We start from the raw sequence: 8,542 nt of genomic DNA, 5'->3' as shown, positions 1-8,542 counted from the left end.
CAGATGGTCTGCATTTCTTTTCCAACACTGTTAGTGGATTCAATCCGATTTTTTTTAAAGCAATCAGATAAAACACATCACATATACACCCGGAGGGCTGGCTTGTATCATGGTTGGTTGTGGCCTAGCGAGTACAGTGTCTGCCTGCAATGCATGCACTCCCGGCTTCGATACCCAGTGCAGCAAGCAATTATTATTTTATTTGAATGTGTTTATTTATTCTTTTTTAATACAATAAAGTAATTTGGTGTGTTGCTACTTCTCTTTATATAAAAAAAGTCAGCTTCTTCAAAATACATTACCATGCTGCGGCCCTGTTCACTCAATTAATTTTGTCGTTACGTTGTGTACAAAATCCCGAATAGCATTAGCATAAACAGCATTAATATTTCGGACAGCATTTCCGGTTCAGTTGCTTTAAATGACCAGAAATATTTAATGCACAGTTCCACTGGGTCCCTATCTCATCAATATGACTCCCAGATGGTCTCCATTGCTTTTCCGACACTTGGCGGATTCAATCAGTTTTTTTTTTAAAGCAATCCGATAAAACACATCACATAAACACCTGGGGGGCAGCTCTGCAGCATGGTTTGCTGTGGCCTAATGAGTACAGTGTCTGCCTGCAAGGCATGCATTCCTGGGTTCGATACAGTGCGGCGTGCAATTATTATATTATTTTAATGTATTTATTTATTCTTTTTTAATACAATAAAGTTATTTGGTGTGCTGCTACTTCTCTTTATATAAAAAAAAGTCCAAAATACAATGCCATGCTGCCGCTCTGTTCACTCAATTCATTTTGTCGTTACGTTGTGTGCAAAATCCCGAATAGCGATAGCATAAACAGCATTAATATTTCAGACAGCATTTCCAGTTCAGTTGCTTCAAATTTGCAGAAATATTTAATGCACAGTGCTACTGGGTCCCTATCTCAATAATATGACTCCCAGATGGTCCCCATTGCTTTTCTGACATTGTTAGTGGATTCAATCAGTTTTTTTTAAGTAAAAAGATAAAACACATCACATATACACCCGGAGGGCCTGTCTGCACCGTGGTAGACTATGGCCTAATGAGTACAGTGTCTGCCTGCAATGCATGCATTCCTGGGTTCGATACCCAGTGTGGCATGCAATCATCATTTTATTTTAATTTATTTATTCTTTTTTAATAAAATAAAAATATTTGGTGTGTTGCTACTTCTCTTTATATAAAAAAAGAAACCAACAGCTCATCTACAGCCACACCACACTGGATATGCCTAATCTTATCTGATCCAGCCAACTTTGGCCCACTGCTTGGATGATATCACCGTATTCAAATCCATCTGCTGCAGGCCATCCCCCAGGAATGCTTACACTAGTTGTTGCATTTGGTTTGATGTCTGGGGATGCTTCAGTATTAGGCATCCTTCCGCCCTCCCACGTCCGGCTGAAGAGATGTGGCCTCCCTGCAGTTGTTGTCCCCAGACAAGAGTTCCCTTGTGCTGCCTCGGTTGAATCTCCTTCACTTGACAGGGGGTGCCTGAGCAGTGGCCCTCACCAGCCCTAGCCCAACTCCTACTTACCTGCCAGGTGTGATACTATAGTCACAAAGGTGCTTGTCTTAGGGCAAGACTTACCCATTACACTCTGGATGTACTGCTCCTGTGATTTCCCAAAATGTGGGAAACTTTACTGCATAATTTGTGGGAGTGAGGGACTGCTTTTCTGCTTTAACCTGGTTGTCTCTGGTATAAGTCAGATCTCTTTGTCTCGGGTCTCTTTTCTTGAGCCTTTTTTTTAGCTTCTGCGTACTATCCTTATTTCTTCTCCCGTCTGCTTACTTTGTGCGTTTCAACACATTATGTGTGTATGCAAACTACAGGTGGTGGTGCTGCAGGGCTCACACCCTTTTACTTGTCTTGTAGAGCAACTCTGGAGCTGTTACAGGGTCCAGCTGTTGCAAGAAATAAGCTTGAATGCTTCAGGGGCTGGGGCATGGCCAACATGAGCCCCACACTGATGGGGTGTATAAAGCGATCTAGGGGTCATCCAAGCGCAACCCCACAAAGGCCGCCGTGCCCTGCATGACCCTTTTCTCTTTTCATATGCAGACAATGGTTGCAGCCAACTATGCCCACTGCTTGGATGACATCACCATATGCAAATCCATCTGCTGCAGGCCTTCCCCCAGGAATGCCTGCACTAGTTGTTGCATTTGGTTTGTTGTTTGGGGGTGCTTCAGTATTAGGCAGCCTTCTGCCCTCCCACATTCGTCTGAAAATATGTGTTCTCCCTGCAGTTGTTGTCCCCAGATGAGAGTTCCCTTGTGCTGCCTCAGTTGAATCTCCTTTACTTGATGGAGGAGTGCCTGAGCAGCGGCCCTCCCCAGCCCTATCCCAAGTCATAATTATTTTACATAGGAGATACCATGGTCATGAAGATTGTTCTCCCAGGGTGAGATTCATTCATTGCATTCTGGGTATGATGACCCCTGTGATTTCCCCAAATGTGGGAAACTAGACTGTATAACTTGTGGTAGTGGGGGACTGCGTTTGTGCTTTCCTCTGGTCAGCTCTGGTAAAAGTCAGATCTCTTTGTCTCAGATCTTCCTCTAGCCTTGTTCTCCTCTCGAGAGTACCCTTGTGCTGCCTCTGTGTTAGGGTCTCCTGCCCTGTGCTGCCACGTCGTCATGGCAACCGGGAGACAAGTGCTAGCGGAGTGGCCTGAGCGCAGCTGATACTCCGGTTCGGGTCTTTTGCTCTGCAGTGGTTACAGGCTTTGTGCACGGCATGGGATCCGGTGCTGGTTTTTGTGCTCACAGTCTGTGAGGTCTGAGTGGGGCGTGGACAGCACCTGCTATATAAGGCCTCTTCTCAGGTTAAGCAGATGCTGCTGAATCTTTGTTGGTTAGTCAGTTCCTGAAAGTTAGCCAGTACTGTGTAGCTTTGTATTTGTTTGTTGCTTACTGCAAATAGGCCTTGGGATTTGGTACTACACTCTGCCAATCCAGACCTAGCAGTAAGACTGGAGTCAGTCGTTTAACTTGCTGGGGTTCTTTTGCTACTCTGTGAACTTAGCAAGTTTGCGGCTGTATTCTCAGTCTTGCCTGCCAAAATCCTTTCTCACTGTGCAAGGTGTTCTGTTGTCAGTTTAGTGGCAGTAAGCTGAACCAGTGCACTGCAAGTGAGGACTAGGATTGTGGAGACTCTCCTTGTGTCTATTATTCCATCTCTGACCAAGGAGTTTACTGCCACACCCGTTGGTAACCCTTTAGGGTTTTGCTGTTGCCCTTAGCAACAGCATATCGGGATCTCTACGTATTAAAACACAACATCTTGCTTCTTTTCATCTGAGCACTCCTAATACTAGGGAGACACCCAGTTTCTTAGCCTCTGGGCTTCTCTGTTCACTTTGTGTTTATTTTGTTACCCTATCACCTTCTGTGTACGTAATGTCATATTCCCCAGTCTGTCTGTGAGTTCATTTGTTTTGCATCCCTCTCCGTTCAGACACCAGTACATTCCTGCAGGCACTGGTGTGCATAACACTCTGTTGGATCTCCTTCAATTGACAGGGGGGTGCCCGAGCAGTGACCCTCCCCAGCTCTAGCCCAACTCCTACTTACCTGCCAGGTGAGATACTATGATCATGAAGGTGCTTCTCCCAGGGCAAGGCTCACCCATTGCACTCTGGGTGTGCTGCCCCTGCGATTTCCCCAAATGTGGGAAACTTGATTGCATAATTTGTGGTAGTGGGGGACTGCATTTGTGCTTTCCCCTGGTTGGCTCTGGTATAATTCAGATCTCTTTGTCTCAGGTCTCTCTCCAGCCTAGTTTGCTGTCTGTTTTCACTTCTCTTTTCTTGAGCCCCTCCCTTCTATGCCCTTGCGCACTATCCTTACTTCTCCTCCCATCTGCTTACTTTGTGCCTTCCAATGAAAAATGAGAACTACAGGGCCCACACCCTTTTACTTGCCTTACAGAGCAGCTCTGGAGCTGTTACAGTGCCCAGCTGCTGCAAAAAAATCAGCTTGAATGCTTCAGGGGCTGGAGCATGGCCAACATGAGCCCCACACCGAAGGAGGGTGGGGGTGTTTAATGCAAACTAGGGGTCATCCACGCGCTGCAAAAGGCCGCCATGCCCTGCATGCCCCTTTTCTCTTTTCATATGCAGACGAGGGTTCCAGCCAACTTTGGCCCACTGCTTGGATGACATCACCGTATGCAAATCCGTCTGCTGCAGACCTTCCCCCAGGAATGCTTGTACTATTTTTGCATATGGTTTGATGTTTGGGGGTGCTTCAGTATTAGGCAGCCCTCTTCCCTCCCATGTTCATCTGAAAAGATGTGGTCTCCCTGCAGTTGTTGTCCCCAGACAAGTGTTCCCTTGTGCTTCCTCAGTTGAATCTCCTTAACTTGACGGGGGTGTGCCTGAGCAGCCGCCCTCCCCGGCCCTATCCCAACTCATACTTATCTTGCATATGAGATCTCTTGACCATGAAGATAGTTCTCACAGGATGAGGTTCATCCATTACATTTTAAAATAGGAAGGTACAAATTACATATTTGCATTGCATCTATGTGCTGGATTTCAAATATCCCGCCCCCACTTCATCTCTCAATTGTGCCCGTCAGCAGCTATTCTAATGTTGCTGCCAATGGTTGTGACATATTCATTTCTTCTGTGGGGTACACTGGGATCCACAAGGTTTCACATTGGGGTGTAGAGTTGGATCTTGATCTGAGGCACCAACAGACTCAAAGCTTTTGACTGTTCCCAAGATGCTCCTCTATAACCCCGCTTCCATGAACAGAGAGCTCAGTTTGTAGTTGGTACCTTCAGTAGCAGGCCACTTAACAGGGAGCTGCCTCAGGCAGCCTATTCTTAGCTATTAATTTTGACAAGAAAAAAATAACTTTTTTATAAAAATCTACAAGGGCTGCAGCATGCTAGGTCTAATAAACATCTTTACTACAGCTCCATCACTCCCAGCAGCGCTGTATACTCCTGTGCCCTGGTTGCTGGGTCACTGCAGCAGAGGCTCCTGTTTCTTCCTAATGTCAGTCACACTTACCGCCCTCCCGTCTGCTTACTTTGTGCCTTCCAATGAAAAATGAGAACTACAGGGCCCACACCCTTTTACTTGCCTTACAGAGCAGCTCTGGAGCTGTTACAGTGCCCAGCAGCTGCAAGAAATCAGCTTGAATGCTTCAGGGGCTGGAGCATGGCCAACATGAGCCCCACACCGAAGGAGGGTGGGGGTGTTTAATGCGAACTAGGGGTCATCCATGCGCTGCAAAAGGCCGCCATGCCCTGCATGCCCCTTTTCTCTTTTCATATGCAGACGAGGGTTCCAGCCAACTTTGGCCCACTGCTTGGATGACATCACCGTATGCAAATCCGTCTGCTGCAGACCTTCCCCCAGGAATGCTTGTACTATTTGTTGCATATGGTTTGATGTTTGGGGGTGCTTCAGTATTAGGCAGCCCTCTGCCCTCCCATGTTCATCTGAAAAGATGTGGTCTCCCTGCAGTTGTTGTCCCCAGACGAGTGTTCCCTTGTGCTTCCTCAGTTGAATCTCCTTAACTTGACGGGGGTGTGCCTGAGCAGCCGCCCTCCCCAGCCCTATCCCAACTCATACTTATCTTGCATATGAGATTTCTTGACCATGAAGCTAGTTCTCACAGGGTGAGGTTCATCCATTACATTTTAAAATAGGAAGGTACAAATTACATATTTGCATTGCATCTATGTGCTGGATTTCAAATATCCCGCCCCCCCTTCCTCTCTCAATTGTGCCCGTCAGCAGCTATTCTAATGTTGCTGCCAATGGGTGTGACACATTCATTTCTTCTGTGGGGTACACTGGGATCCACAAGGTTTCACATTGGGGTGTAGAGTAGAAACTTGATCTGAGGCACCAACAGGCTCAAAGCTTTTGACTGTTCCCAAGATGCTCCTCTATTACCCCGCTTCCATGAACAGAGAGCTCAGTTTGTAGTTGGTACCTTCAGTAGCAGGCCACTTAACAGGGAGCTGCCTCAGTCAGCCTATTCTTAGCTATTAATTTTGACAAGAAAAGAAGAACTTTTTTATAAAAATCTACAAGGGCTAGAGCAGGCTAGGTCTAATAAACATCTTTACTGCAGCGCTGTATACTCCCGTGCCCTGGTTGCTGGGTCACTGCAGCGGAGTCTCCTGTTTCTTCCTAATGTCAGTCACACATACCGCCCTCCCGGATCACGAGGCCGCTGATGAAGGGGAGGTAAGGGGATTCTGTGCCCACACTATACCATGATCCAGCGTGGCCATAGCGGGCGGGCCGTGTGCTAACTGGCGTGGACAATGATTACTGGGCAGCCGCTCCACTAGCCACCAGGGACAGTTAAGGAGCACAGGTCTGGGGTTTTTTCTCCTATATTAACCCCATTTTGTACTGCCCGCAGCGCCTGGTGGGGATGCCAGCAGGGGGAGCCGGCAGGACCTGAGGCCCCTCCCCCAGCCCCAGGGCACCATTTCTGCAATCCCTGGAGCTGCTATCTTACTCCTGACCAGCGGCCATCACAGATTGAGCTGAGCTGTTTCTAGGACTGCTGGGGCAAATCCTCCTCTGTAGAACCGCCTGATTGCCAGTGCTGTGCTTCTTACAGGACACTTAAGTATTCTACCTGTCTCTAATTGAGAGAGGAAGGAGGGGGGACATTTGAATGCAACATAGATGCAATGCAAATATGTAATTTGTACCTTCCTATTTTAAAATGTAATGGATGAACCTCACCCTATGAGAACTAGCTTCATGAACAAGAATACCATATGCAAGATAAGTATGAGTTGGGATAAGGCTGGGGAGGGCGGCTGCTCGGGCACACCCCCGTCAAGTTAAGGAGATTCAACTGAGGAAGCACAAGGGAACTCTCGTCTGGGGACAACAACTGCAGGGAGACCACATCTTTTCAGATGAACATGGGAGGGCGGAGGGCTGCCTAATACTGAAGCACCCCAAACATCAAACCATATGCAACAAATAGTACAAGCATTCCTGGGGGAAGGTCTGCAGCAGATGGATTTGCATATGGTGATGTCATCCAAGCAGTGGGCAAAAGTTGGCTGGAACCCTCGTCTGCATATGAAAAGAGAAAAGGGGTATGCAGGGCATGGCGGCCTTTTGTGGTGCTTGGATGACCCCTAGTTCGCATTAAACACCCCCACCCTCCTTCAGTGTGGGGCTCATGTTGGCCATGCTCCAGCCCCTGACGCATTCAAGCTGATTTCTTGCAGCAGCTGGGCACTGTAACAGATCCAGAGCTGCTCTGTAAGGCAAGTAAAAGGGTGTGGGCCCTGCAGCACCACCTGTAGTTCTCATTGTGCGTTGGAAGGCACAAAGTAAGCAGACGGGAGGAGAAGTCAGGATAGTGCGCAAGGGCATAGAAGGGAGGGGCTCAAGATAAGTGGAAACGGACAGCAAACTAGGCTGGAGAGAGACCTGAGACAAAGAGATCTGAATTATACCAGAGCCAACCAGAGGAAAGCACAAATGCAGTCCCCCACTACCACAAATTATGCAATCAAGTTTCCCACATTTGGGGAAATCGCAGGGGCAACACACCCAGAGTGCAATGGGTGAGCCTTGCCCTGGGAGAAGCACCTTTATGATCATAGTATCTCACCTGGCAGGTAAGTAGGAGTTGGGCTAGAGCTGGGGAGGGTCACTGCTCGGGCACCCCCCTGTCAAGTGAAGGAGATCCAACTGAGGCAGCACAAGGGAACTCTCGAAAGAAGAACAAGGCTAGAGGAAGATCTGAGACAAAGAGATCTGATTTTTACCAGAGCAGACCAGAGGAAAGCACAAACACAGTCCCCCACTACCACAAATTATGCAGTCGAGTTTCCCACATTTAGGGAAATCACAGGGATCAGCATACCCAGAATGCAATGAATGAATCTCACCCGGGGAGAACAATCTTCATGACCATGGTATCTCCTATGCAAAATAAGTATGATTTGAGATAGGGCTGGGGAGGGCCACTGCTCAGGCACACCTCCGTCAAGTAAAGGAGATTCAACTGAGGCAGCACAAGGGAACTCTCATCTGGGGACAACAACTGCAGGGAGAACACATATTTTCAGATGAACGTAGGAGGGCAGAAGGCTGCCTAATACTGAAGCACCCCCAAACAACAAACCACATGCAACAACTAGTGCAAGCATTCCTGGGGGAAGGCCTGCAGCAAATGGATTTGCATATGGTGATGTCATCCAAGCAGTGGGCATAGTTGGCTGCAACCCTTGTCTGCATATGAAAAGAGAAAAGGGTCATGCAGGGCACGGTGGCCTTTGTGGGGTTGCGCTTGGATGACCCCTAGATCGCTTTATATACCCCCACCCCCCATCAGTGTGGGGCTCATGTTGGCCATGCCCCAGCCCCTAAAGCATTCAAGCTGATATCTTGCAGCAGCTGGACCCTGTAACATTTCCAGAGTTGCTCTACAAGACAAGTAAAAGGGTGTTAGCCCTGCAGCACCACCTGTAGTTTGAATACACACATAATGTGTTGA

At 47.8% G+C, this 8,542-nt stretch overlaps 5 non-coding genes across 5 annotated transcripts; 3 read left to right on the top strand and 2 right to left on the bottom strand.

The window, feature by feature from the left end:
* Nucleotides 1-1,562: 1,562 nt before the first annotated feature.
* LOC134971019 (U1 spliceosomal RNA) lies at nt 1,563-1,726 on the top strand. The gene has a single exon (XR_010190187.1). It is a non-coding gene; the product is annotated as a U1 spliceosomal RNA (small nuclear RNA).
* A 664-nt stretch (nt 1,727-2,390) lies between these two features.
* LOC134970744 (U1 spliceosomal RNA) lies at nt 2,391-2,554 on the top strand. Its single transcript, XR_010190011.1, has one exon. It is a non-coding gene; the product is annotated as a U1 spliceosomal RNA (small nuclear RNA).
* A 1,050-nt stretch (nt 2,555-3,604) lies between these two features.
* Nucleotides 3,605-3,767, top strand: LOC134970471 (U1 spliceosomal RNA). The gene has a single exon (XR_010189787.1). It is a non-coding gene; the product is annotated as a U1 spliceosomal RNA (small nuclear RNA).
* A 3,739-nt stretch (nt 3,768-7,506) lies between these two features.
* Nucleotides 7,507-7,669, bottom strand: LOC134970475 (U1 spliceosomal RNA). The gene has a single exon (XR_010189790.1). It is a non-coding gene; the product is annotated as a U1 spliceosomal RNA (small nuclear RNA).
* A 152-nt stretch (nt 7,670-7,821) lies between these two features.
* Nucleotides 7,822-7,985, bottom strand: LOC134970718 (U1 spliceosomal RNA). Its single transcript, XR_010189990.1, has one exon. It is a non-coding gene; the product is annotated as a U1 spliceosomal RNA (small nuclear RNA).
* Between the last annotated feature and the right edge of the window lie 557 nt (nt 7,986-8,542).

The sequence above is a fragment of the Pseudophryne corroboree genome, chromosome 11, assembly GCF_028390025.1.
Source record: "Pseudophryne corroboree isolate aPseCor3 chromosome 11, aPseCor3.hap2, whole genome shotgun sequence".
Classification (NCBI taxonomy): domain Eukaryota; kingdom Metazoa; phylum Chordata; class Amphibia; order Anura; family Myobatrachidae; genus Pseudophryne; species Pseudophryne corroboree.
This window is presented reverse-complemented; position numbering and strand designations above follow the sequence as displayed.